This window comes from Lithobates pipiens, unplaced genomic scaffold (assembly GCF_037356315.1).
Source record: "Lithobates pipiens isolate NorthernLeopardFrog02 unplaced genomic scaffold, aLitPip1_a1.2 Scaffold_61, whole genome shotgun sequence".
NCBI classification, from domain to species: Eukaryota; Metazoa; Chordata; class Amphibia; order Anura; family Ranidae; genus Lithobates; species Lithobates pipiens.
The window spans coordinates 607,526-632,560 of record NW_027507883.1 but is presented as its reverse complement, the minus strand read 5'-3'; the positions used below and the strand labels follow the sequence as shown (position 1 = coordinate 632,560).

At 46.8% G+C, this 25,035-nt stretch overlaps 2 long non-coding RNA genes across 2 annotated transcripts in view; one reads left to right on the top strand and one right to left on the bottom strand.

Annotated features, from left to right (window-relative positions):
* Positions 1-12,855, bottom strand: part of LOC143958289 (uncharacterized) — a 198,424-nt gene extending 185,569 nt beyond the window's left edge. Inside the window, exon 1 of the long non-coding RNA XR_013270123.1 lies at positions 12,780-12,855. This is a non-coding gene — a long non-coding RNA (uncharacterized LOC143958289). The remainder of the gene's footprint in view (positions 1-12,779) is intronic.
* Positions 1-25,035, top strand: part of LOC143958288 (uncharacterized) — a 78,989-nt gene that overhangs the window by 12,702 nt on the left and 41,252 nt on the right. The window lies entirely within an intron of this gene.

Sequence of the window (25,035 nt, the reverse complement as noted above, 5' to 3'; positions counted from 1 at the left end):
GTACAGAAGTTGATCTATTGGATGACTTGTGTACAACCAGACAATTTTCCCCAAAGATCAGTGTGGCTATAGCTGACAACACTAGTAATTTGAAAACAGCCCACTGTCATACTGCAATGCCACAGTGGGAAAGATTACCCCATCCAAAGAGAAATGTGTGAATGGGGGGGGGGGATCCACTTTTCCCTCCTTCAACCTGCATGTTAAAGTAAAATAAAAAAAACACCATGTGTATGGCTTGAATAAAACTATGCGAAAGAACACAAATGGACAGTCACTTGCACCGTATAGTTTCTGGTAGTTCTAAAGAAGGTTGTAAAATCACATTGTACAGTGTATGGCAAGCTTAAATGTGCTTACAATACAGAAAAACTACAGAATGCAAGATGTTTGCATTAAATATCACATACTGCACAATATAGAGTATACAGCAGTCAGTGGCGTAACTAGAAACTTCAGGGCCCCGATGCAGGAAACCTTGGTGGAGGGCCCCCCCCCCCCCCCCCGACCTCCGGACAGGGCTCTTTTCTCCGAGCCCGATGGTGGAACACCAGGGCCCAGTCCCAAGTGGGAACCGATTTAAAAAACATCAATTAAAGCCACTGTGCCCATCAAACGCTACCACTGTACCATCAAATGTCACCACTGTGCCCATCAAACTCTGCCGCTGTGCCCATCAAACTCTGCCGCTGTGCCCATCATCAAATGCCACCGCTGTGCCCATCAAATGCTGCCAGTGTACCCAACAAATGCTGCCACTGTGCCCATCAAATGCTGTTGGTGTGCCCATCAAATGCCGCCACTGTGCACATCAAATGCTGTTGGTGTGCCCATCAAATGCTGCCACTGTGAATCCCCACCACCCGCTCGCTGTCTGCCCGCCACTTACCCTGTCTGGGTGGGGCAGCGGGTAACGGCCATGAGCGGGGTCCTCCATGCATCTCCTGCCATCCTCATCTCCTGTCCTCTCCTCCTGATAGGCATCCAATAGCTGCACCTATCGTTTCAGCCAATCAGGTGATGGGTAACAGCCCCGCACACCTGATTGGTGGAGAGGCGGTTCAGTGTTAGGAAAGTGAATATTAATTCACTTTTCTAACACACCTGGGTAGACTGTGAGCATCAAGCATGGCACTCGCAGTTCACCTATTTTGAAGCCTATTAGAGCCCATGGCTCTAATCAGGTGCTGCAAAAACACCCCCCACCGCTGTAATTCAGGCGCCCGACACCCCAAAAGGGACCAGGCACCTAAATATGAGGGTGCCAGCGGTGGCTATGGATAGATTCATGCTATGCTATGCATGAATCTATCCATTGGTCATAGAGGGTGTGGCTGGAGAGAGGGGGTGGCACCTGTGCACCCTTTTGGATGCACCGCCACTGATAAACACATGCACATTCACATACATACATATGCATACATGCACACTCACATACATGCGCACACACACATGCATACATACACATACATATATGAACACACACACACACACACATACATGCTTACACACACACACACATACACGCATGCTCACACACACGCATGCTCACACACACACAAACAAGCATGCTCACACACACATACATGCATGCTCACACACGCACATACAAGCATGCTCACACACACACACATACAAGCATGCTCACACACATACATACATACATACAAGCATGCATGGTCTCACACACACACACACACACACGCACATACAAGCATGCTCACACACACACACACACACACACACACACACACACATACAAGCATGCATGGTCACACACACACACACGCACATACAAGCATGCTCACACACACACACACACACATACAAGCATGCTCACACACACACACACACATACATGCATGCTCACACACACACATACAAGCATGCTCACACACGCACATACAAGCATGCTCACACACGCACATACAAGCATGCTCACACACACATACATACAAGCATGCTCACACACACACACACACACATACAAGCATGCTCACACACACACAAACAAACATGCTCTCACACACTGTGCCCATCAAATGCTGTTGGTGTGCCCATCAAATGCTGCCACTGTGAATCCCCACCACCCGTTCACTGTCTGCCCGCCACTTAGTCTGTCTGGGTGGGGCAGCGGGTAACGGCCATGAGCGGGGTCCTCCATGCATCTCCTGCCATCCTCATCTCCTGTCCTCTCCTCCTGATAGGCGTCCAATAGCTGCGCCTATCGTTTCAGCCAATCAGGTGATGGGTAACAGACTCGCACACCTGATTGGTGGAGAGGCGGTTCAGTGTTAGGAAAGTGAATATTAATTCACTTTTCTAACACACCTGGGTAGACTGTGAGCGTCAAGCATGGCGCTCGCAGTTCACCTATTTTGAAGCCTATTAGAGCCCATGGCTCTAATCAGGTGCTGCAAAAACACCCCCGCCGCTGTAATTCAGGCGCCCGACACCCAAAAGGGACCAGGCACCTAAATATGAGGGTGCCAGCGGTGGCTATGGATAGATTCATGCTATGCTATGCATGAATCTATCCATTGGTCATAGAGGGTGTGGCTGGAGAGAGGGGGATGGCACCTGTGCACCCTTTTGGATGTACCGCCACTGATAAACACATGCACATTCACATACATACATATGCATACATGCACACGGACATACATGCGCACACACACATGCATACATACATATACATGCTCACACACATACATGTTTACACACACATACATGCTTACACACACACACACACACATGCTCACACACACGCATGCTCACACACACACACACACATACAAGCATGCTCACACACATACATGCATGCTCACACATGCACATACAAGCATACACACATACACACATACAAGCATGCTCACACACACACACATACAAGCATGCTCACACGCACATACATACAAGCATGGTCACACACACACGCACATACAAGCATGCTCACACACACACGCACATACAAGCATGCTCACACAGACACACACACATACATGCATGCTCACACACACACATACAAGCATGCTCACACACGCACATACAAGCATGCTCACACACGCACATACAAGCATGCTCACACACGCACACACACAAGCATGCTCACACACACACACACACACACACACATACATGCATGCTCACACACGCACATACAAGCATGCTCACACACACACACATACACACATACAATCATGCTCACACACATACATACATACAAGCATGCTTGCTCACACACCCATACATACAAGCATGGTCACACACACACACGCACATACAAGCATGCTCACACACACGCACATACAAGCATGCTCACACACACATACATGCATGCTCACACACGCACATACAAGTATGCTCACACACGCACATACAAGCATGCTCACACACACATACATACGACCCGTCCCTCGGCTCTTGGGTCCCGGCGCCGCCGTTCCTTCTAGGGGAAACAGGCAGTGGAGCCTTGAGGCTTCACTGCCCGTTTCCTACTGCACATGCGCGAGTCGCGCAGCGCTTTGTGAATGGGACGCGCTGTGTTCTGGGACACACAGTCCCTAGAACACAGCGCGACCCATTACCCAGAAGACAACGCGACGAGGGAGAAGAAAGCCGTTCTGCCTCTAGTGAAAAAAAAAAGTAAAAAAATAAAATAAAAAGTGCCATCCTCCCCCAGCAGTGCCATCCTCCCCCAGCAGTGCCATCCTCCCCCAGCAGTGCCATCTGCCCCAGTGCTACCTGCCCCCAGTCCCATCCACCCCAGTGCTACCTGCCCCCAGTGCCACCTGTTGTCAGTGCCACGTATAAGTGCCATCTGTCATCAGTGTCACGTGTCATTGTCCTGGTGCTTCAAAAGTGTAATAAATAGTCAACAAGTTAGATGTGTAATTTATGTTCCTAGAACACATGATGGCACTACCTGCATGTTGGGCCTCTCTATGTGGCCAGGCTGTGAAAAAGTCCCACACATGTGGTATTGTAATACTCAGGAGGAGTAGCAGAATTTTTTGGGGGGGTGTCATTTGTGGTATACATATGCCACGTGAGAGAAATAACCTATTACAATGACAATTTTGTGGAGAAAAAAAAAAAAAAAGAAGAAAAATCTTAATTTTGCAAAGAATTGTGGGGAAAAAAATGACAACATCAAAAAGCTCACTATGCCTCTTACTAAATACCTTGGAATGTTTACTTTCCAAAAAGGGGTCATTTGGGGGGTATTTGTACTTTCCTGGCTTGTTCGGGTCACAAGAAGCGAGATAGGCCACCAGTACATCAGATGTGATCAATTTTGTGCGATTCGCACCACACCTTGTAGACTCTCTAACTTTCACAATGACCAAATAATATCCACTAATTTGGGTTATTTTTACCAAAGATATGTAGCAGTATAAATTGTGGCCAAAATTTATAATTTGCATAATTCTGTCACAGAAACAAAGAAATATGCGTTTTTAAAATTTTTTGGACTTTTTTCATTTATAGCGCAAAAAATAAAAACCCCAGAGGTGATCAAATACCACCAAAAGAAAGCTCTATTTGTGGGGGAAAAAAAGGACAAAAAATTCATTTGGGTACAGTGTTGCATGACTGAGTAATTGTCATTCAAATTGTGAGAGCACCGAAAGCTGAAAATTGGTCTGGGCAGGAAGGGTGTTTAAGTGCCCAGTAAGCAAGTGGTTAAATTCACAGGGAAAAACAAAAGTAATGGGACCCCCTCCCACACTGAAAATCGGATGGCATAGGTGTTCTTACCTATGCAAGTTCACAGTTGACACTGCGATCTATGAACCAATCTGGTGGTGTTAATAACAATGTAATGCATCTGCCATGGTTTGCAGAAGCCAGTGTGAACTGCCTGTGGGAGAGGAGCGATGTGGGAACAAATGCTGGAATTGCACTTGTTCCTACATTGCAGCAGTGTGAACCTAGGCTTAGGGCCAGTTCACACCAGATGCCGTTCCGTGTGATTTTCTCTGCGCTAAAAAAGCATATTTATCGAATACATTTTCCATGTATTCCAATGGCTCTAGTTCACACCAATGCAGTCAGTTCGTCAGTTTCTGCATGGTAAACTGACTGGAACTGACTGCACTGGTGTGAACTAGAGCCATTGGAATACATGGAAAACACTGTGTATGCATATAATGCATAAAAAAGCGCACGGAACTGCATGCAGTCAGACTTTGGGGTAATTTTACAGACATTTATGAGGGTTCATACAAATAAATCCCTTCAAATCACCCTTGAAGTCGCCAAAAGTAGTACAGGCATTACTTTTGGTAATCAGTGCATTGCCACAAAGTCGGCATTGCACCAATTTGGACGGCACCATTGCCGGCAATAGTCAAATCGACTCAATGTGAATGTGGGCTATTTTTTTTTTTAAACAAAGTTACATGGCCCTTTGTCATTTCCAGCAGCATTGCACATGGTAATGGTGGCTCACTTTTTTAAAACCATCATACCTATTTACCGTATATACTCGAGTATAAGCCGAGATTTTCAGCCTCTTTTTTGAGGCTGAAAGTGCCCCCCTCGGCTTATACTCGAGTCATCGCTGTCTGCCCGCTCGATCAGCGTGTCGAGCAGACAGACAGCGGCCATTCTATGATTCAAAAGCCGCGCCTCCGGCTCCGCCTTCGCCTGTGATAGGCGGAACACTGAATTTCCCAGCAGCCTGTGTTCCGCCTATCACGGGCATCGTCTCATCCTCGTACTACGGACGAGGATGATACGACGTCCGTGATAGGCGGAACACAGGCTGCTGGGAAATTCAGTGTTCCGCCTATCACAGGCGAAGGAGGAGGCGAGGCTTTTGAATTTTACAATGGCCGCCGACGAAGAGGGCACGGGACGGAGGCAAGGCAAGGCACGGCACGGGACAGGACGGGACGGGACGGGACGGGACGAAGGCAAGGCACGACACGGGACGGAGGCTCGGGACAAAGGCTCGGGACACAGGTAGGCTGGACACACACACACACACACACACACACACACACACACACACACACACACACACACACACACACACGGATGGAGACACACACACACGGATGGATGGATGGATGGAGACACACACACACACAGGGATGGATGGATACACACACACACAGGGATGGATGGATGGATGGAGACACACACACACAGGGATGGATGGATGGATGGATGGAGACACACACACACAGGGATGGATGGATGGATGGATGGAGACACACACACACACAGGGATGGATGGATGGATGGACACACACACACACAGGGATGGATGGACGGACACACAGGGATGGACGGACACACAGGGATGGACGGACACACAGGGATGGACGGACACACACACAGGGATGGACAGGCATGTCTCACCCTCGGCTTATACACGAGTCAATAAGTTTGCCAGTTTTTTTGGGGGTAAATTGGGGGCCTCGGCTTATATTCGGGTCGGCCTATACTCGAGTATATACGGTAATGAAGTTTTGTTTAAGGCTGATTGTACCTTATTAATGTTAGGTGCCTTTCACACATGGCATGTCTATTTTGATAGACTGCTAGCTCAGTGAGGATCACTCTGTTTATGCGTTGCATTTAAAAATTGAAAGGTAGAAAAAGTAAAAAGCCCCACCTACTCAATGGGCAGGGGCATTTTGAAAGCGCTAAATACAGTGCTTCCAAGCCGCTCAAAAATGCTGCTTGGAGGAATTTTTCTAACATCCCGCAAGTGCACTGCCCCAGTGTGAAAGCACACAATGCACAATGGGAGGCAGTTTCCAGGCACTTTTTAGAGGCCATTTTTAGTGCTAAAATGTCTGAAAACCACCTCAGTGTGAAAGGGGTCTTAAGGAGATTGTATAGTGTATGACCACCCTAAATGTGCATAACAAGACAGAAAAACTAGGTCTATGCAATGCGTTTTTGTTATGGTTGAAGTCAAGATCTCAAATAGGATACAAGTCCCTGGCATATTCCCTTATCTGTAGTGTCTTAATACAGTAAACATAAGGAACACAGCAAATCAATTTCCCTCATGCTTCATTCACAAATAGAACATAATCGCCAATTTACAGTAAACTGAAAGATACACTTGAGTATCTGCACTTCAAAATAAGCCCCTCTATCACCTGGAATGTTATTGACAAGAGACACTAAAATCTTTTGCATTTTCAGCTGGCCATACAAAAGACAATCTGATTGTACAGAGGTTGTGCTTTAGAGTTAGCCTGGCTGTACATGGAGTCAAAAAATTCTGCTTGTTTAGCAGGAATGGCTGAATTTTGATCCATGTATAGGCTGGCTGGTTGTACAGAAGTTGATCTATTGGATGACTTGTGTACAACCAGACAATTTTCCCCAAAGATCAGTGTGGCTATAGCTGACAACACTAGTAATTTGAAAACAGCCCACTGTCATACTGCAATGCCACAGTGGGAAAGATTACCCCATCCAAAGAGAAATGTGTGAATGGGGGGGGGGGGATCCACTTTTCCCTCCTTCAACCTGCATGTTAAAGTAAAATAAAAAAAACACCATGTGTATGGCTTGAATAAAACTATGCGAAAGAACACAAATGGACAGTCACTTGCACCGTATAGTTTCTGGTAGTTCTAAAGAAGGTTGTAAAATCACATTGTACAGTGTATGGCAAGCTTAAATGTGCTTACAATACAGAAAAACTACAGAATGCAAGATGTTTGCATTAAATATCACATACTGCACAATATAGAGTATACAGCAGTCAGTGGCGTAACTAGAAACTTCAGGGCCCCGATGCAGGAAACCTTGGAGGAGGGCCACCCCCCCCCCCCCCCCCGACCTCCGGACAGGGCTCTTTTCTCCGAGCCCGATGGTGGAACACCAGGGCCCAGTCCCAAGTGGGAACCGATTTAAAAAACATCAATTAAAGCCACTGTGCCCATCAAACGCTACCACTGTACCATCAAATGTCACCACTGTGCCCATCAAACTCTGCCGCTGTGCCCATCAAACTCTGCCGCTGTGCCCATCATCAAATGCCACCGCTGTGCCCATCAAATGCTGCCAGTGTACCCAACAAATGCTGCCACTGTGCCCATCAAATGCTGTTGGTGTGCCCATCAAATGCCGCCACTGTGCACATCAAATGCTGTTGGTGTGCCCATCAAATGCTGCCACTGTGAATCCCCACCACCCGCTCGCTGTCTGCCCGCCACTTACCCTGTCTGGGTGGGGCAGCGGGTAACGGCCATGAGCGGGGTCCTCCATGCATCTCCTGCCATCCTCATCTCCTGTCCTCTCCTCCTGATAGGCATCCAATAGCTGCGCCTATCGTTTCAGCCAATCAGGTGATGGGTAACAGCCCCGCACACCTGATTGGTGGAGAGGAGGTTCAGTGTTAGGAAAGTGAATATTAATTCACTTTTCTAACACACCTGGGTAGACTGTGAGCATCAAGCATGGCACTCGCAGTTCACCTATTTTGAAGCCTATTAGAGCCCATGGCTCTAATCAGGTGCTGCAAAAACACCCCCCGCCGCTGTAATTCAGGCGCCCGACACCCCAAAAGGGACCAGGCACCTAAATATGAGGGTGCCAGCGGTGGCTATGGATAGATTCATGCTATGCTATGCATGAATCTATCCATTGGTCATAGAGGGTGTGGCTGGAGAGAGGGGGTGGCACCTGTGCACCCTTTTGGATGCACCGCCACTGATAAACACATGCACATTCACATACATACATATGCATACATGCACACTCACATACATGCGCACACACACATGCATACATACACATACATATATGAACACACACACACACACACACACACATACTTACACACACACACACATACACGCATGCTCACACACACGCATGCTCACACACACACAAACAAGCATGCTCACACACACATACATGCATGCTCACACACGCACATACAAGCATGCTCACACACACACACATACAAGCATGCTCACACACATACATACATACAAGCATGCATGGTCTCACACACACACACACACACACACGCACATACAAGCATGCTCACACACACACACACACACACACACACACACACACACATACAAGCATGCATGGTCACACACACACACACGCACATACAAGCATGCTCACACACACACACACACACACATACAAGCATGCTCACACACACACACACACATACATGCATGCTCACACACACACATACATGCATGCTCACACACGCACATACAAGCATGCTCACACACGCACATACAAGCATGCTCACACACACATACATACAAGCATGCTCACACACACACACACACACACATACAAGCATGCTCACACACACACAAACAAACATGCTCTCACACACTGTGCCCATCAAATGCTGTTGGTGTGCCCATCAAATGCTGCCACTGTGAATCCCCACCACCCGTTCACTGTCTGCCCGCCACTTAGTCTGTCTGGGTGGGGCAGCAGGTAACGGCCATGAGCGGGGTCCTCCATGCATCTCCTGCCATCCTCATCTCCTGTCCTCTCCTCCTGATAGGCGTCCAATAGCTGCGCCTATCGTTTCAGCCAATCAGGTGATGGGTAACAGACTCGCACACCTGATTGGTGGAGAGGCGGTTCAGTGTTAGGAAAGTGAATATTAATTCACTTTTCTAACACACCTGGGTAGACTGTGAGCGTCAAGCATGGCGCTCGCAGTTCACCTATTTTGAAGCCTATTAGAGCCCATGGCTCTAATCAGGTGCTGCAAAAACACCCCCACCGCTGTAATTCAGGCGCCCGACACCCAAAAGGGACCAGGCACCTAAATATGAGGGTGCCAGCGGTGGCTATGGATAGATTCATGCTATGCTATGCATGAATCTATCCATTGGTCATAGAGGGTGTGGCTGGAGAGAGGGGGATGGCACCTGTGCACCCTTTTGGATGTACCGCCACTGATAAACACATGCACATTCACATACATACATATGCATACATGCACACGGACATACATGCGCACACACACATGCATACATACATATACATGCTCACACACATACATGTTTACACACACATACATGCTTACACACACACACACACACATGCTCACACACACGCATGCTCACACACACACACACACATACAAGCATGCTCACACACATACATGCATGCTCACACACGCACATACAAGCATACACACATACACACATACAAGCATGCTCACACACACACACATACAAGCATGCTCACACGCACATACATACAAGCATGGTCACACACACACGCACATACAAGCATGCTCACACACACACGCACATACAAGCATGCTCACACAGACACACACACATACATGCATGCTCACACACACACATACAAGCATGCTCACACACGCACATACAAGCATGCTCACACACGCACATACAAGCATGCTCACACACGCACACACACAAGCATGCTCACACACACACACACACACACATACATACATGCATGCTCACACACGCACATACAAGCATGCTCACACACACACACATACACACATACAATCATGCTCACACACATACATACATACAAGCATGCTTGCTCACACATCCATACATACAAGCATGGTCACACACACACACGCACATACAAGCATGCTCACACACACGCACATACAAGCATGCTCACACACACATACATGCATGCTCACACACGCACATACAAGCATGCTCACACACGCACATACAAGCATGCTCACACACACATACATACAAGCATGCTCACACACACACACATACAAGCATGCTCTCACACACACACACACACACATACAAGTATGCTCACACACACATACATACAAGCATGCTCACACACACACAAACAAACATGCTCTCACACACTGTGCCCATCAAATGCTGTTGGTGTGCCCATCAAATGCTGCCACTGTGAATCCCCACCACCCGTTCGCTGTCTGCCCGCCACTTAGTCTGTCTGGGTGGGGCAGCGGGTAACGGCCATGAGTGGGGTCCTCCATGCATCTGCAAAAACACCCCCCGCCGCTGTAATTCAGGCGCCCGACACCCCAAAAGGGACCAGGCACCTAAATATGAGGGTGCCAGCGGTGGCTATGGATAGATTCATGCTATGCTATGCATGAATCTATCCATTGGTCATAGAGGGTGTGGCTGGAGAGAGGGGGTGGCACCTGTGCACCCTTTTGGATGCACCGCCACTGATAAACACATGCACATTCACATACATACATATGCATACATGCACACGGACATACATGCGCGCACACACACATGCATACATACACATACATATATGAACACACACACATATACATGCTCACACACATACATGCTTACACACACACACACACACATGCTCACACACACACACACGCATGCTCACACACGCACACACACGCATGCTCACACACATACATGCATGCTCACACACACGCATGCTCACACACACACACACACATACAAGCATGCTCACACACACACACACACATACATGCATGCTCACACACACACACATACAAGCATGCTCACACACATACACACATACAAGCATGCTCACACACATACATACAAGCATGCTTGCTCACACGCACATACATACAAGCATGGTCACACACACGCACATACAAGCATGCTCACACACACACACGCACATACAAGCATGCTCACACACACATACAAGCATGCTCACACACACATACAAGCATGCTCACACACACACACACATACAAGCATGCTCACACACACACGCACATACAAGCATGCTCACACACACACACACACACACACACATACAAGCATGCTCACACACACACACACACACACACACACACACACACACACACATACAAGCATGCTCACACACACACACATACAAGCATGCTCACACACACACATACAAGCATGCTCACACACACATACAAGCATGCTCACACACACACACACACATGCATGCTCACACACGCACATACAAGCATGCTCACACACGCACATACAAGCATGCTCACACACACACACACACACACATACAAGCATGCTCACACACACACACATACAAGCATGCTCACACACACACATACAAGCATGCTCACACACACATACAAGCATGCTCACACACACACACACACATGCATGCTCACACACACACACATACAAGCATGCTCACACACGCACATACAAGCATGCTCACACACGCACATACAAGCATGCTCTCACACACACACACACACATACAAGCATGCTCACACACACATACATACAAGCATGCTCTCACACATACAAGCATGCTCACACACACGCATATAAACACAAATGCAGTAGCTAGTCTTATAAAAAAAACGGCAGACGTTTACAGTACCTTGGCTCTTCCTGCTGGGTACTGCACTGTAGGGGGAGACAAAGAGCACACACTTTACCCTAATGTGAGGAGCTCCCGCACAGAGCCGATTTCAGTTCGGCTGATGATAGAGGAGCTCCTCTCAGCCTCCCCTCCTACGGAAGATTACAGGGGGCCTGAGGGCCCCCTGCAGCAAGGGGCCCGGTCGCCATGGCGATCTTGGCGACCCCTATAATTCCGCCACTGACAGCAGTATGCTCTACCCTTGCATTCTAAGTATATAACATTTAAAAAATAAAAAAGGAAGAAGAAACCCTGCAAACCAACTTTCCAGATAAATCTCTCATTCACCAATAGACAGCATCACGCAGGTTTACAAAAGCGGCAAACTGCACTTCAAAAATAAGCCCACGTCACCTCTCTAGTGACTGACAAACTTCACAACATGAAAGTGGTGTACATACCGGAATGTGACTTGATATTCACTTCTTCCAACGCACTGGATGATCTGGTCACAGACTCTGATAAATCCAATCCACTCTAGATAAAATCCAAAATGGAAAGTAAGAAACAGCACAGAGTCACCTGGGTTTAAAAGTCCAAAACCTGTCCTGAAAGGAGGATACAACATTGTAACAAGTTAGGGTTCACTGTCTGGTCACAAGCAAAGGCCAGTGCTCCAAATTTAAAAAAAAATGCTGCCAATCTCTTGTCTGAAAAACTGGCATCCTGGGAGACAGAAGAAAGCTTTTGCAAGCAAAACCTATACATTAAAAAAAGGTAAGGGTTTTTCCTTGGATAGGTTTTTCTTCATAAGCTATAAGGCTTGATTCACACCCATGCATATTTGGTGCTTTTTGCATTCTGCAGATTTTCACTACAGCCCACTTAAAGCGGTTCTGCACACATAATAATACATTTTCCCATTCTGTTGCCTCTAGACCGTACATTTGATAATGCCACATTATTATTATTTTTTTGATTAATCTACCTTTTGTAATTTGTAGTATTTGATTTTCCTCCCCTGCGGCGATGGGCGGTCTCTTGCGGGGATCAGCATCACTTCCTGCTGAACCCCGCACTGTCTCCTGGGATCTCGTCCAAGTAATCACAGGAGACATTGCGGCTAATGCAGCCGAAATCTCGCGAGATTTCGGCTAATACAGCCGAAATCTCGCGTGATTTCGGCTATTACAGCTGAAATCTCGTGAGATTTCGGCTGTATTAGCCGAAATCTCGCGAGATTTCGGCTGCATTAGCCGCAATGTCTCCTGGGATTACTTGGACGAGATCCCAGGAGACAGTGCGGGGTTCAGCAGGAAGTGATGCTGATCCCCGCAAGAGACCGCCCATCGCCGCGGGGGAGGAAAATCAAATACTACAAATTACAAAAGGTAGATTAATTAAAAAAAAAAAAAAATGTGGCATTATCAAATGTACGGTCTAGAGGCAACAGAATGGGAAAATTTATTTTCCTGGTGCCTCCATGGCAGCATACCTGTGACAAGCTCCGCCTTGGCTCCTCCCTCAGGACTAGTGAATATTATAAAAGAAAAGGTTAGTACAGCCCCCGCATTCTCCTTTTTTTCCTCATACCTCATGGCAGTGAATCCTGGTCGGCGTCCTTACCTTCTGCAGTCGGCAGCTTCCGTCCGGGTTCAAGCCTCTCCCAGACGCAGTTCCTTCTCTTGGGCAGCTAAACGCGCTTATAAGGTTGGAAGTCCCTTCTGTAGGATCTTTTGGGACAAGCAGTTTGTCTCTTAAGTAAGAGCTTTATCTGCAAGTTGATCAGGCACCAGCTCATTCATGGTAACGGAGGCAGCAGCTATTTCTACATTTCTTTTTTTTTTTCCTCCTTCTCTCTTTTCTTCCTTCCTTTCCTTTCCCTTTTAGGTTTTATATCTTTTATCTTTTCTCTTCCCTCTCTCTTTTGCTCTCTTCCCCTCCCCAACCTTCCATTTCTTTCTTTCTTTCTTTCTTTTCTTTTGACCTCCCATTTGTTTGTTTCTCTCAGAGAAAAAAACCTCCCTCTTAGCCCCTGCCGCCATTCCCGGCTCCATAGGAGCCGCGCGCGCTCAGCGCCGGCGTTTTATTTAACTTTCGGCGTTCCCCGCCGTGCTCTGCGCATGCGCCGGCGGTGTGAGGCTTCTAGCTTACTGTTCCGCCGATCGGCGCATGCGCAGTGGATTCGGAGGCCGCGGCGGCCATCTTTGATAAGGGCACAGTGACATTTATGCCCTCAAAATGTCAAAGACAGGATAGAGGCGTGCCCTGCCTCTCCTGTTCTACTGTTTATCTCCCTGATGGCCTCAGTGGGACGCCTGTGGCTGCAGGGAGAACTGCTACTCTGAGCTTTAATATAATAAAAAAAAAAAAAGAGAAGATGGGTTAATTAATTAATTAAATAGTATAAAATGACATAAACATATTAAATTATCAAATAAAATTAATAAAAAATAATTAAATAAATTATATTTTATTTACAAAAAATAAAAAATTAAAATATATATATAATTTAACCCCCCCCCCAAAAAAAAAAAGGGACAAGAAGACAAAATGTAGATTTAGACGTATTTTAGATGTATTTATCGAAGTCCCTTTTTCCAGTCAAGGACACGGTTGGTTGATTTTTCTCCTCTAAAACTCTTTTCTTAGCTGCTGCTTCTGCTAATCCGTCTAGTATGAGCCATTCGGCCCCCGCACAAGATCCTACTCTACACCTGAGGTAAGGACCTACGTCCAGGTAAGTTGATACACTTTTAAAAAAACAAAAGAGTGCACTCAGGCTGGTACTTTATGTATTTCAGCCCTGTACGCCAGAAGATGTCTAAGAGGACCTCAAGGCGACATGAAGACGATGATGACTCTAGTCACAGCAGAGACAGGTCGTCCTGGCATGGGGATTATAGAAGTGGCAGAAAGAATCGGCCAAAAAGGCGCCATCACTCATGCTCCCCGAGACCTAGATCTCCAAGATGTCAGGCGTGTGGAGTTGCCCCACTTTCAGACAAACTGATCTGTTTGAGATTGCCTCAGGGACGATGCAGCGGACAGAGAATCTGAAGGTCTGCAAATGGCGGACCTACTTAAGAAAGCAGTAAAGGACTCCCTTGCGGAATTGGTAGCCACAATGACGACGCAACAACCAGCGTCTCCTCCTCAGGAGCAAACGGCTGAGGCTTCCATCCCGGGGCTGTCCACAAGTGGAATTTTTCGTCTGATGTCGGCATCCTCCTCTAAACATCAGGAAGAGAATGCCATCTCAGAGGAATCATCTGATGACCTAGATGCCTCTGGCTTTGCTTTCGCCATGGTCCAGCCTTATGTACAGGCAGCTAAACAAGCGATCGGCTGGGAGAGACCAACACCGAGGTTTAAGAAGTCTAAATCGTACTTCCCCTTTCTCAAACGCCAGATCTCAGTTTTTCCTCTCATGGAGGAGATCAGGGATGTGATTGAGGAAGAGTGGGAAAAGACAGAGAAAATGTTCTCTATTAAATCGGTTGGGAAAGTTATTCCCTCTCTCATAGGCTGATTCCGCAATGCTGGAGGGTTCTCCAGTGGTCGATGCAGCAGTGGTAAGGTTGGCAAAGAATGTCACATTGCCCCTGGAAGACTCAACTTCTTTTAAGGCTCCACTGGACAGAAGGATGGATCTCGATCTCAAGAAAAGCGTACCAGATGGCAGACAACGCCTGTAAACCTGTCATAGCCCTGACATCAGTGTTCAATGCGCTACGCGTCTGGACAGATAATATAGAGTCGGCAATCCAACAGGACATCCCAGAGGAGGATATAATCAAGGCCTTGGATGAGCTGAAGTTCTCAGCAGACTTTATTGGTGAAGCCGCCATCGATTCAATTCCTTGCTCCGCAAGGGCAATGCTCCACACAGTTATGGCCAAATGGGCCTTGTGGCTGAAACCGTGGGCAGCAGATATCGCCTCCAAACAGAACTGGTGCAAGATACCATTTGATGGTGAAGCCTTGTTTGAGGGAAAAACTGGACAAGGACATCTCTCGAGTCACTGGTGGAAAATCAGGCCTGCTACCCCAAGACAGGTGATCTAGGCGCTCCAGGACAATCGCACCCAGATTCCAATACTCCAAGAATAAGGATTACCGATAGTCCAGGCAGGGAAAAGGCTTCAGGCATAATTGGGAAAGCACACAGTCCACGTTCCTCAAAACCCGAAGACAGAGACCAATACCTACCCCACAGGATTCTACTAAATCCTTTTGACGCCTGGCCAGCCCAAGCGATTCCTGTGTGGGCCAAGCTAAGACACTTCTCAAAGATCTGGGAACAAAAGTGCAGGGATTCTTGGGTAGTCTCCACAGTCAAATACGGCCATTTTTGGTCATTCCTAGACAAACCTCCCAAGGTCTTCTTCTCCCTGACAAGGGTGTCAAGGTTCCCCCCTAAAAAACGGAAGTGCTACAGCAATTTCTTCTCTCCTTGCAGTAACAGCAAGCGGTAGTTCCAGTGCCTCCATCAGAGAGATTTTTGGGTTTTTACTCAACCCTGTTTCTAGTCCCCAAGAGAAATGGAGGGTGGAGACCCGTGATAGACCTAAAAAGTCTAAATCGTTATTTCTTCCTAGTAAGATTCAAAATGGAGTCACTACGAACGATTATTTGTGTAGACCAACCAGGGGGCTGGATGTTGTCAATAGTCTTGCAGGACGCTTACCTGCATATACCCATACTCCCTCCTTTCCAGAAGTATCTGAGATTGGCGGTGGGGCAGGTACATCCCTAATTCCAGAGTCTTCCATTGGGCCTCTGCACATCGCCAAGAGTCTTCACAAAGACCCCGATTGCCATCATAGCCCCTCTGAGAGAATTGGGGCTTCGGGTATGCCACTACTTGGACGACCTTCTACTCCTGGCAAAAGACTGTGGAACAGGTGGTATCTATCCCAACCCATACACTTGACGACCTTGATGCTCAGGAGTCTGCATTGGTGGACGAAGAAACAGACACTTCTGAAATCACGCCCGTTAGGGCATGTCGACTGGATCACAATTACTACCAATGCCAGTGCAGCAGGTTGGGGAGCACACAGCAACCGGATCTCAGTGCAGCGTAGATGGTCCTTCCATACAACAGGCCTGGTGTCGAATGTCCTGCAGGTCAGAGCGGCCTACCTTGCGTTACTAGCCCTAAGGTTCGAGGTTACAGGGAAACCTGTTCTCCTCCGAATGGACAACAGGGCTGCGGTATCCTATGTACACCGGCAAGGGGGGACACGCAGCAGGTCCCTCCTGAAGGAGGTGGAACCCATAATACTCTGGGCAGAAAGGAATCTAAAGGACCTGAGGGCAGTTTATCTGCCCGGCCATCTCAACTTGAGGGCCGACCGCCTTTCCCGCAAGTTTGCGGATGCCAACGAATGGTCTCTACACCCGGAGATTTTCGACTGGATAGTGAACCAGTGGGGTCCCCTCGAGCTAGACCTATTTGCAACAGCATTCAATACCAAGCTTCCAAGGTGCATCTCAAGGCTTCCTCAACCCCAAGCGGAGGCATTAGATGCCCTCTCAGCCCCCTGGGCATGCAATCGGGCCTATGCCTTCCCTCCACGGCCTTTCATTCCAAGATTCCTGTCAAGGCTTATGATAGAAACCTCGACAGTGATAACGGTCCTACCGTACTGGCCAACACATCCTTGGTTCCCCACAGCAATGTATCTAAGTACCCGACTTCCAGTCAAGGTTCCAATAATATCTCTTCGCCTCTCGCAAGGATGTCACACCCTTCCAGATCCCCGCAGGCTGGATCTTCACATCTGGCAGCTGAAAGGGAAAGGTTCCAATCTCTAGGGTGTTCCAACAAAGTGATCGCAACCCCACTCAAGGCAAGAAAACCATCCACAAACAAAAGTTCAGGGCCTTCATGATTGGCAGAAGCTGTGATCCAGATTCCCCATCATCCTCTCAAATTCTTGAGTTTTTGCAGGCAGGCCTAGACCTAGGTCTTGCACTAGGTACACTAAAAGTACAGGTATCAGCAATTTCATTGGCAAACCAGTAGAAGATGGGCCGAGGACTCATTAATAATACAGTTCTTCAAAGCTGTCAAAAAGATCCGACCTCCAACTAAACAATCTTTTCCCACTTGGGACCTTGCTATTATCCTAGAGTCCTTAGCCAGTCCACCTTTTTGCCCCTTCGGAGTCAGCATCGCTTTGGAATCTAGCCTAGAAGCTAGCCTTCCTGATAGCTATAACCTCTGGCAGACGGGTTTCAGAGCTCCAAGCTTTAGGAGCAGATCATAATCATATCATATTCTATCCGGACAGAGTAGAACTCAGAACAGTGCGAGGATTTATTCCCAAAGTCGCATCATCCTTAAACATGTCAGAGCCTTGGGCACTCCCAACATTTTCAGAACAGGACTCTGGTTCTCTTCATGAGCTAGACATTGCCTCCACTTTGAAATTCTATCTGCAGGCCACAGCATCATTCAGGGATTCCATCAGGCTGTTTATAATTCCCTGGGGCAAACACCAAGGCAAGGAGGCGTCAGCAAGAACGATTGCCTCATGGATCGTTAGACTCATCCACAAGGTGTACAGGACAAAGGGGCTGGAACCCCCTTTGGCGGTCAGGGCGCTCTCCACCAGAGCAGTTTCTGCCTTTTGGGCGGCAAGAGCAAATGTGTTAATTGAAACTATTTGTGGGGCAGCGACTTGGTCGTCCCGACATACATTTCTGAAACATTGCAGGGTGGACCCAGGAGCTCTTGCATCGGTGGAGTTTGGCAGACAGGCAGTCACATCAGCCCTCGCTTCTTCTAAATAATAATTTCTTTAAAATAGACTTCTAAGCATCCCACCCATCTCAGCTAGTTATTTGTCACAGGTATGCTGCCATGGAGGCACCAGGAAAACAGAAAATTGTACCATACTTACCGTAATTTTCTTTTCCTGGTGCCTATCCATGGCAGCATACAATCCCACCCTCGGTATTCTATATTACGGAGAATGCGGGGGCTGTACTAACCTTTTCTTTTATAATATTCACTAGTCCTGAGGGAGGAGCCAAGGCGGAGCTTGTCACAGGTATGCTGCCATGGATAGGCACCAGGAAAAGAAAATTACGGTAAGTATGGTACAATTTTCTGTTATTATGTGTGCAGAACCGCTTTAACATGTTTTCATATGGAACACGTTCTGTAGTACAAATCTCCAAAATGCACAGGTGTGAATCCAGCCTAAGTGCCCATGCACACTGCAGCTTCTAAATTTGTCCAAGGTCTGATTCACACTTGTGCAGGTTGCAGTTTGCATATTGCAGGTGTATTTAGCATTTTTCGATGTGCATCTTTAGACCATTTAAACCATCTAATGTAACCAAAAAAAACGAAAATCCCTGGCCCTTTCCAAAAAATGCACAGATGTGAACTACATCCATAGCAAACCATGTTCAATGGACTGTAGGGTGTTTATGCAAAACTGAAAATGCACAAAAAAAAATAAAAAAAGCATAGGTGTGCTTTTTTATGCATTTTACTCCAGACTATTGACTATTAGGCCTCATTTACACTGGCACTGTCAAGGCTGCATCTATAGTCATTTAGAGGAAATTTCTAAATAAAATATAATGGATTTTAAGGCTGGATTCACACTAACGCGTTTTTTGATGCATTTTGCAGAAATGCAGGGACATTTTTTTTTTACATGTGTTCCTATGGAACATGTTCGCATCAATGCATTTTTGTGCCTCTGCATTTTTGGAAAGGGCGGGGCATTTTTTTCATGCAAAATGCAGTGTTTATTCATGTAATAGAAGTCAATGGAGCTGCATCAAAAAACGCAAGCACTGCATTTTTACTGCAATGTGCAGTTTTTTTTTTTTTGTTTTTTTTTTCACTGTACATAGCTGGTTGTCAAGCAACCACAGTGAAGAAAAAAAAATAAAAACGCGGCAAAAACGCATGTCCAAAAACGCAACAAGCACTGCAAAAACGCTCAAAAGCAACATGCATAGATGTGAATCGAGCCTAAGGCCCCCTTCACACTAGGGTGGTTTTCAGGCGCTACATCGCTAAAAATAGCGCTTATGTAGCGCCTGAAAAAAACAGCCCCTTTCACTCCAGTGTGAAAGCCGGAGGGCTTTCACACTGGAGTGGTGCGCTAGCAGGGCAGTGAAAAAAGTCCTGCTAGCCGCATCTATGGAGCGGTTTATTCACCGCTCCTACCCATTGAAATCAATGTGATGCTCAAAATGCATATACAATGCCACCAAGGAGGAACAGGAAGTGAGAAATTCTAAGAAAAAACAAAAACCATTTAGAAGGGAAATCAGCTGATGGGTAACACGAGCTGCCTGTGAGAGAGGGGAGGGACCCGATGACGGCGCCCGTGTGAGCAGATGGGGGCGGTCCCGCTGATCAGTGAGGGGAAAGGACGCTGAGCTCCATGAATGAAGCCGCCCGGACCGTCCTATCCCATCACTAAACAGACGGACTGTACACACGGGGGTGTACACCCTCGGGGTGTTAAGCGGGCAAAAGCGTTGTTCAGAGTCCGTCGACCCCCTCCCCCCCCCTCCTCGTATTGTCTTTGCTGCCCTCGTACGAGACCTACAGTGGGCTAGTGCACAGCCAGGATCCAGGACCAGATGGAGTGATAATAAAACAGCGTCTGAAGAGATTCCTGGAGCACTGGCAAACACAGGGGAAGCACTGACTGATACTCCCTTGATGATCCCCTGGAGGCTGTATGGACAGAGGAACGAGATGGACTGAGGATTGAGGACACTATAAGAATATTTATAAGTAACCACCTCCTCCCCAGGTACTTTTTGAACCATTTATGCTGAATACATGTTAAACCTCATTTGAAATGTATTTGAACATTGCCTGTTGAATGCTCTGGGCGGCCCTAGATGAAAAGACTCAGTGTAAGGAGGAGGAGTGGAACAGAGCAAAACAGTGGAGGCTCAGGAAATTGATCCCACACATTTTTGAGAGGGCAGACCAGGATGTAATAGGAATAAGTGGAGCTTAAACATAAATGACTTATAAAACGACATATATCCACAAAAACGATGTATATGACTTGCATATGAAGTATATGGAATGATCGCCGGAAGGTTATGTGTGATAAGGTGTTGCCCTCTTTTTGGAGTCTTGTAAACTTCTTTTTAGAAGAGATCGCAGTAATAGCTCTCACTTAAAAACACAGAGAAAGTAGGCGGGGATCTGGGAGCCGGGCTCTCACCGCAGTGCAGGTGGCACAATCAAAGAAAGACTGAATAAAGATTTATTTTTATTTTTTTTCTCTTAACCCTGGGGAGGCAAAGGACAAAAGGTGGGAACATGAGGGGAAGAAATCAAAAGGCGAATGAATCAAAGGAGAGTCTTAACACAAGTACGATTCAGAAGTATATGAAGGAAATCAGTGTAAAAAGCCCCGGATTAGAAAAAAAGCAGCAGGGGGTAAAGGAGAAGAAGAGAGAAGTAGCTAAGTCAGCAGGGGCCCCGGGAGATAACTCAGGGGAGGAGTTGGACTCAGATTTGGAAGGCAAAATGAGGGGGCAGAGGGATATCGCTCAAATCCCCACAAAAGGTGAAATGCTGGAAATGTTCGCCAAACTAGAGAATACCATCAAAGTAGAAATTTCAAACGTCAGGACGGATATGGGCCATTTATTGAGGAGAGTGGAAGAAGCAGAGGAACTAACAGGTAAACAGGCCCATGAAATATTAGAACTGAAAACGCAAGTTGGGAAACTGCAAACGGACCAGCGGGACATTTTATATAAGCTGGAAGAACAAGAAAACCAAAACAGACGTCAAAACCTAAGGATTAGAGCATTGCCTGAACAACAAGGAGAAGATTTGGGGGTTAAGATGGGAAAAATATTTAACCCTATATTAGGAAGAGGGATAGAAGAGGATTTAAAGATTGAGCGGGTTTATAGGGTGAGGAAACCCCCAGGTCTGAGGGAAGAGGTCCCGAGAGACGTAATTATAAAATTTTGCCTCATTGAAGATAAAGCCAAGATATGGAGCAGGCTCAGAGGGCTGCCCCCGTTACAATATGAGGGAGTATCTTTACAGGTTTTCTCGGACTTATCGGCAGGAACATTGGCTCGGAGGAGACGTTTAAAACCGTTATTAGAACAAATGAAACTGGCGAATATCCGATATAGTTGGGGGTTTCCAGCGGCCCTATTGGTCCAGCGGGACGGAAGAACATTTAGATTAAAATTTCTAGACGAGTTGGAGGTCTTCTGTAATAATCTGGGGATCCCAGTACCAAAGATTTCTAAAGATCCCTAATGGACTTATATAAAGGACATTGATATTGGGAGTTGGATTTGGGGAAGGCTTATACGGTTGTTGATCTCCTTCTCTCTTTTTGCTTTTTTTCTTTTTTTTTTTTTCTTCTCTCTTCTTTTTCTTTGTGGAGGAGGGGGAGAGTGGGGAGGGGGGATGGTGGAAAGAGGGTGGCGGAGGGATCAGGTGGGGCCCCGGGACATCATACCAGGTCTGAGGGGGGACCCCCATTCTCCCAGGGGTGGGTGGGAGGGGGGGGACCCTGACACGGGTGGCCGCGATCGGAGTCGCACCCTAGTGGGTAAAAATCTGCAGAATAGAGGGGGTCCTCAGCTGCAGAGTAGAGGTCGGGATTTGGCCAGGGGGGGAGGGGGGGAAGGGGGGGGGGGGAGGGCGGGGAGGGGGAGGAGGCTCCTTGCAGCACCAACTAAGGTAATATGTATTGAGATGAGGCAGAAAAGAAGACGGAAGTATTACATCTTATTGGAAAGCTATAGATGATAGAAGTAAACTTCCTGTCATATAATGTTAAGGGTCTGAATTCTCTGGTTAAGAGGCATAAATTATTGAAGGAATTACAGCAGTACAGAGCGGGGGTGGTGTTCCTGCAGGAGACCCACTTGTCGCAGGACACAAATATCAAATTATATTCAGATAGTTATCCAAATTGGTTATATGGGGACTCGCCTATAAAGAGAGCTAAGGGAGTCGCAATAGGGTTCGAGAAATGTATAAAGTTCACATTGCTTGATAGGATGACAGACCCTGAAGGCCGATACCTGTTTGTAAAAGGAAAATTAGGGGATAAGATTCTCACCCTAGCAAATGTATATTGCCCCAACAAGAATCCCATAAGTTATTTGAAAGCAGTTCTGGGGAAGTTAGAAGATTTTAAGGAAGGGGAGGTTGTCCTTGCAGGAGATTTCAACTTTTGTATGGATCCATCTAGGGATAGTACGTCCCAGGCTAGGGGGCTAAATACGAAAGCATTGAAAATGATTAAACTATGGTTGAAACAACACCAGATGATGGATGTTTGGAGGCTGCAGCATGATAAAATAGAAGATTACACCTTTTTTTCCCCCGTGCATGGGACGTACTCCAGGTTGGATCACATACTGGTTGATCACAGGCTATTGGACCTAGTGATGGAAACCAAGATAGGAATAATTACATTATCAGACCATGCCCCGGTGTCAATGAAGATGAGGATGCTCGGAACGCAGAGGCAATCGTTCACGTGGCGATTGAACGAGAACCTTTTGCAGGACGAGAAAATTGCGGAGGCAGTACTAAAGGAAATTGAATTTTATTTCTCCGTTAACGACACAGCTGAAATTTCTGGTGCCTCTCTTTGGGAGGCACATAAAGTATATATTAGGGGCATCCTCATCTCCATGGGCACAAGAAAAAAAAAGGAAAGACTTGAGAAAATAGAAAACTTAAGAGAAGAGGTATATAAATTAGAACAGGCCCATAAAAAATGAAGGCGGCAACAGCAGGAAGATCTCCACTTATTGGTGATTAAGAGGGATGAACTTAAAGATATGATGGAACAGGAATCAAAGAGGACATTGGACAGGAGAACTAGAGAGAGATACTATCTGGGAAATAAAATAAGTAGTCATCTAGCAAGACAGCTGAAAAGGAAGAGAGGGATTAATTTTATTGATAAAATACAAGACAAGAACGGGAAGATGACCCATACTACCAGGGAGATAGCCGAGGTGTTTAAACAATACTATGAAGCTCAATATAATTTAGGACAAAAAGGGGCAAAAGATTTTAGAAAAAAAGACAAAATTAAAGAATTCCTGAATAAAGTGAAACTACCGAGCTTAGCAGAGAATGATAGATGTGACTTAGATAGACCCATTACAGAAGAAGAGATCTTTAAGGCTCTGAAAGAAACCGCCTCCGGCAAAAGTCCGGGACCAGACGGATTCACGATCTCGTATTTGAAAAAATATAAAGAGATCTTGGTCCCTAAGCTCTGCAAGTACATGAACGGCGTGGGCAGAGATTTTGGGATGGAAGGGGAGGCCTTGCGGGCCTCAATCTCGGTGCTGCTAAAGGAGGGGAAGGATAGCACGCTTTGCTCTAGTTACAGACCGATAGCCTTATTAAACGCGGATACCAAACTATTCGCCAAGGTCTTAGCATCTAGGCTGAAGGAAAGGATGACCGAACTGGTTCATCCGGACCAGGTCGGATTCATCCCTGAGAGAGAAGGTAGGGACAACGGAGTGCGTTCGTTGCTCCTGCTACAGGCCTTAAAAATGAGTGGGTCCCCAGGACTATTCCTGTCGATAGATGCGGAGAAGGCATTCGACAGGGTAGACTGGGGACTCATGTTTGAAACGCTGGAAGTGCTGGGCCTTGGACCAAGAATGATCCAATGGATCAAGGTGTTATACAATCATCCTCAG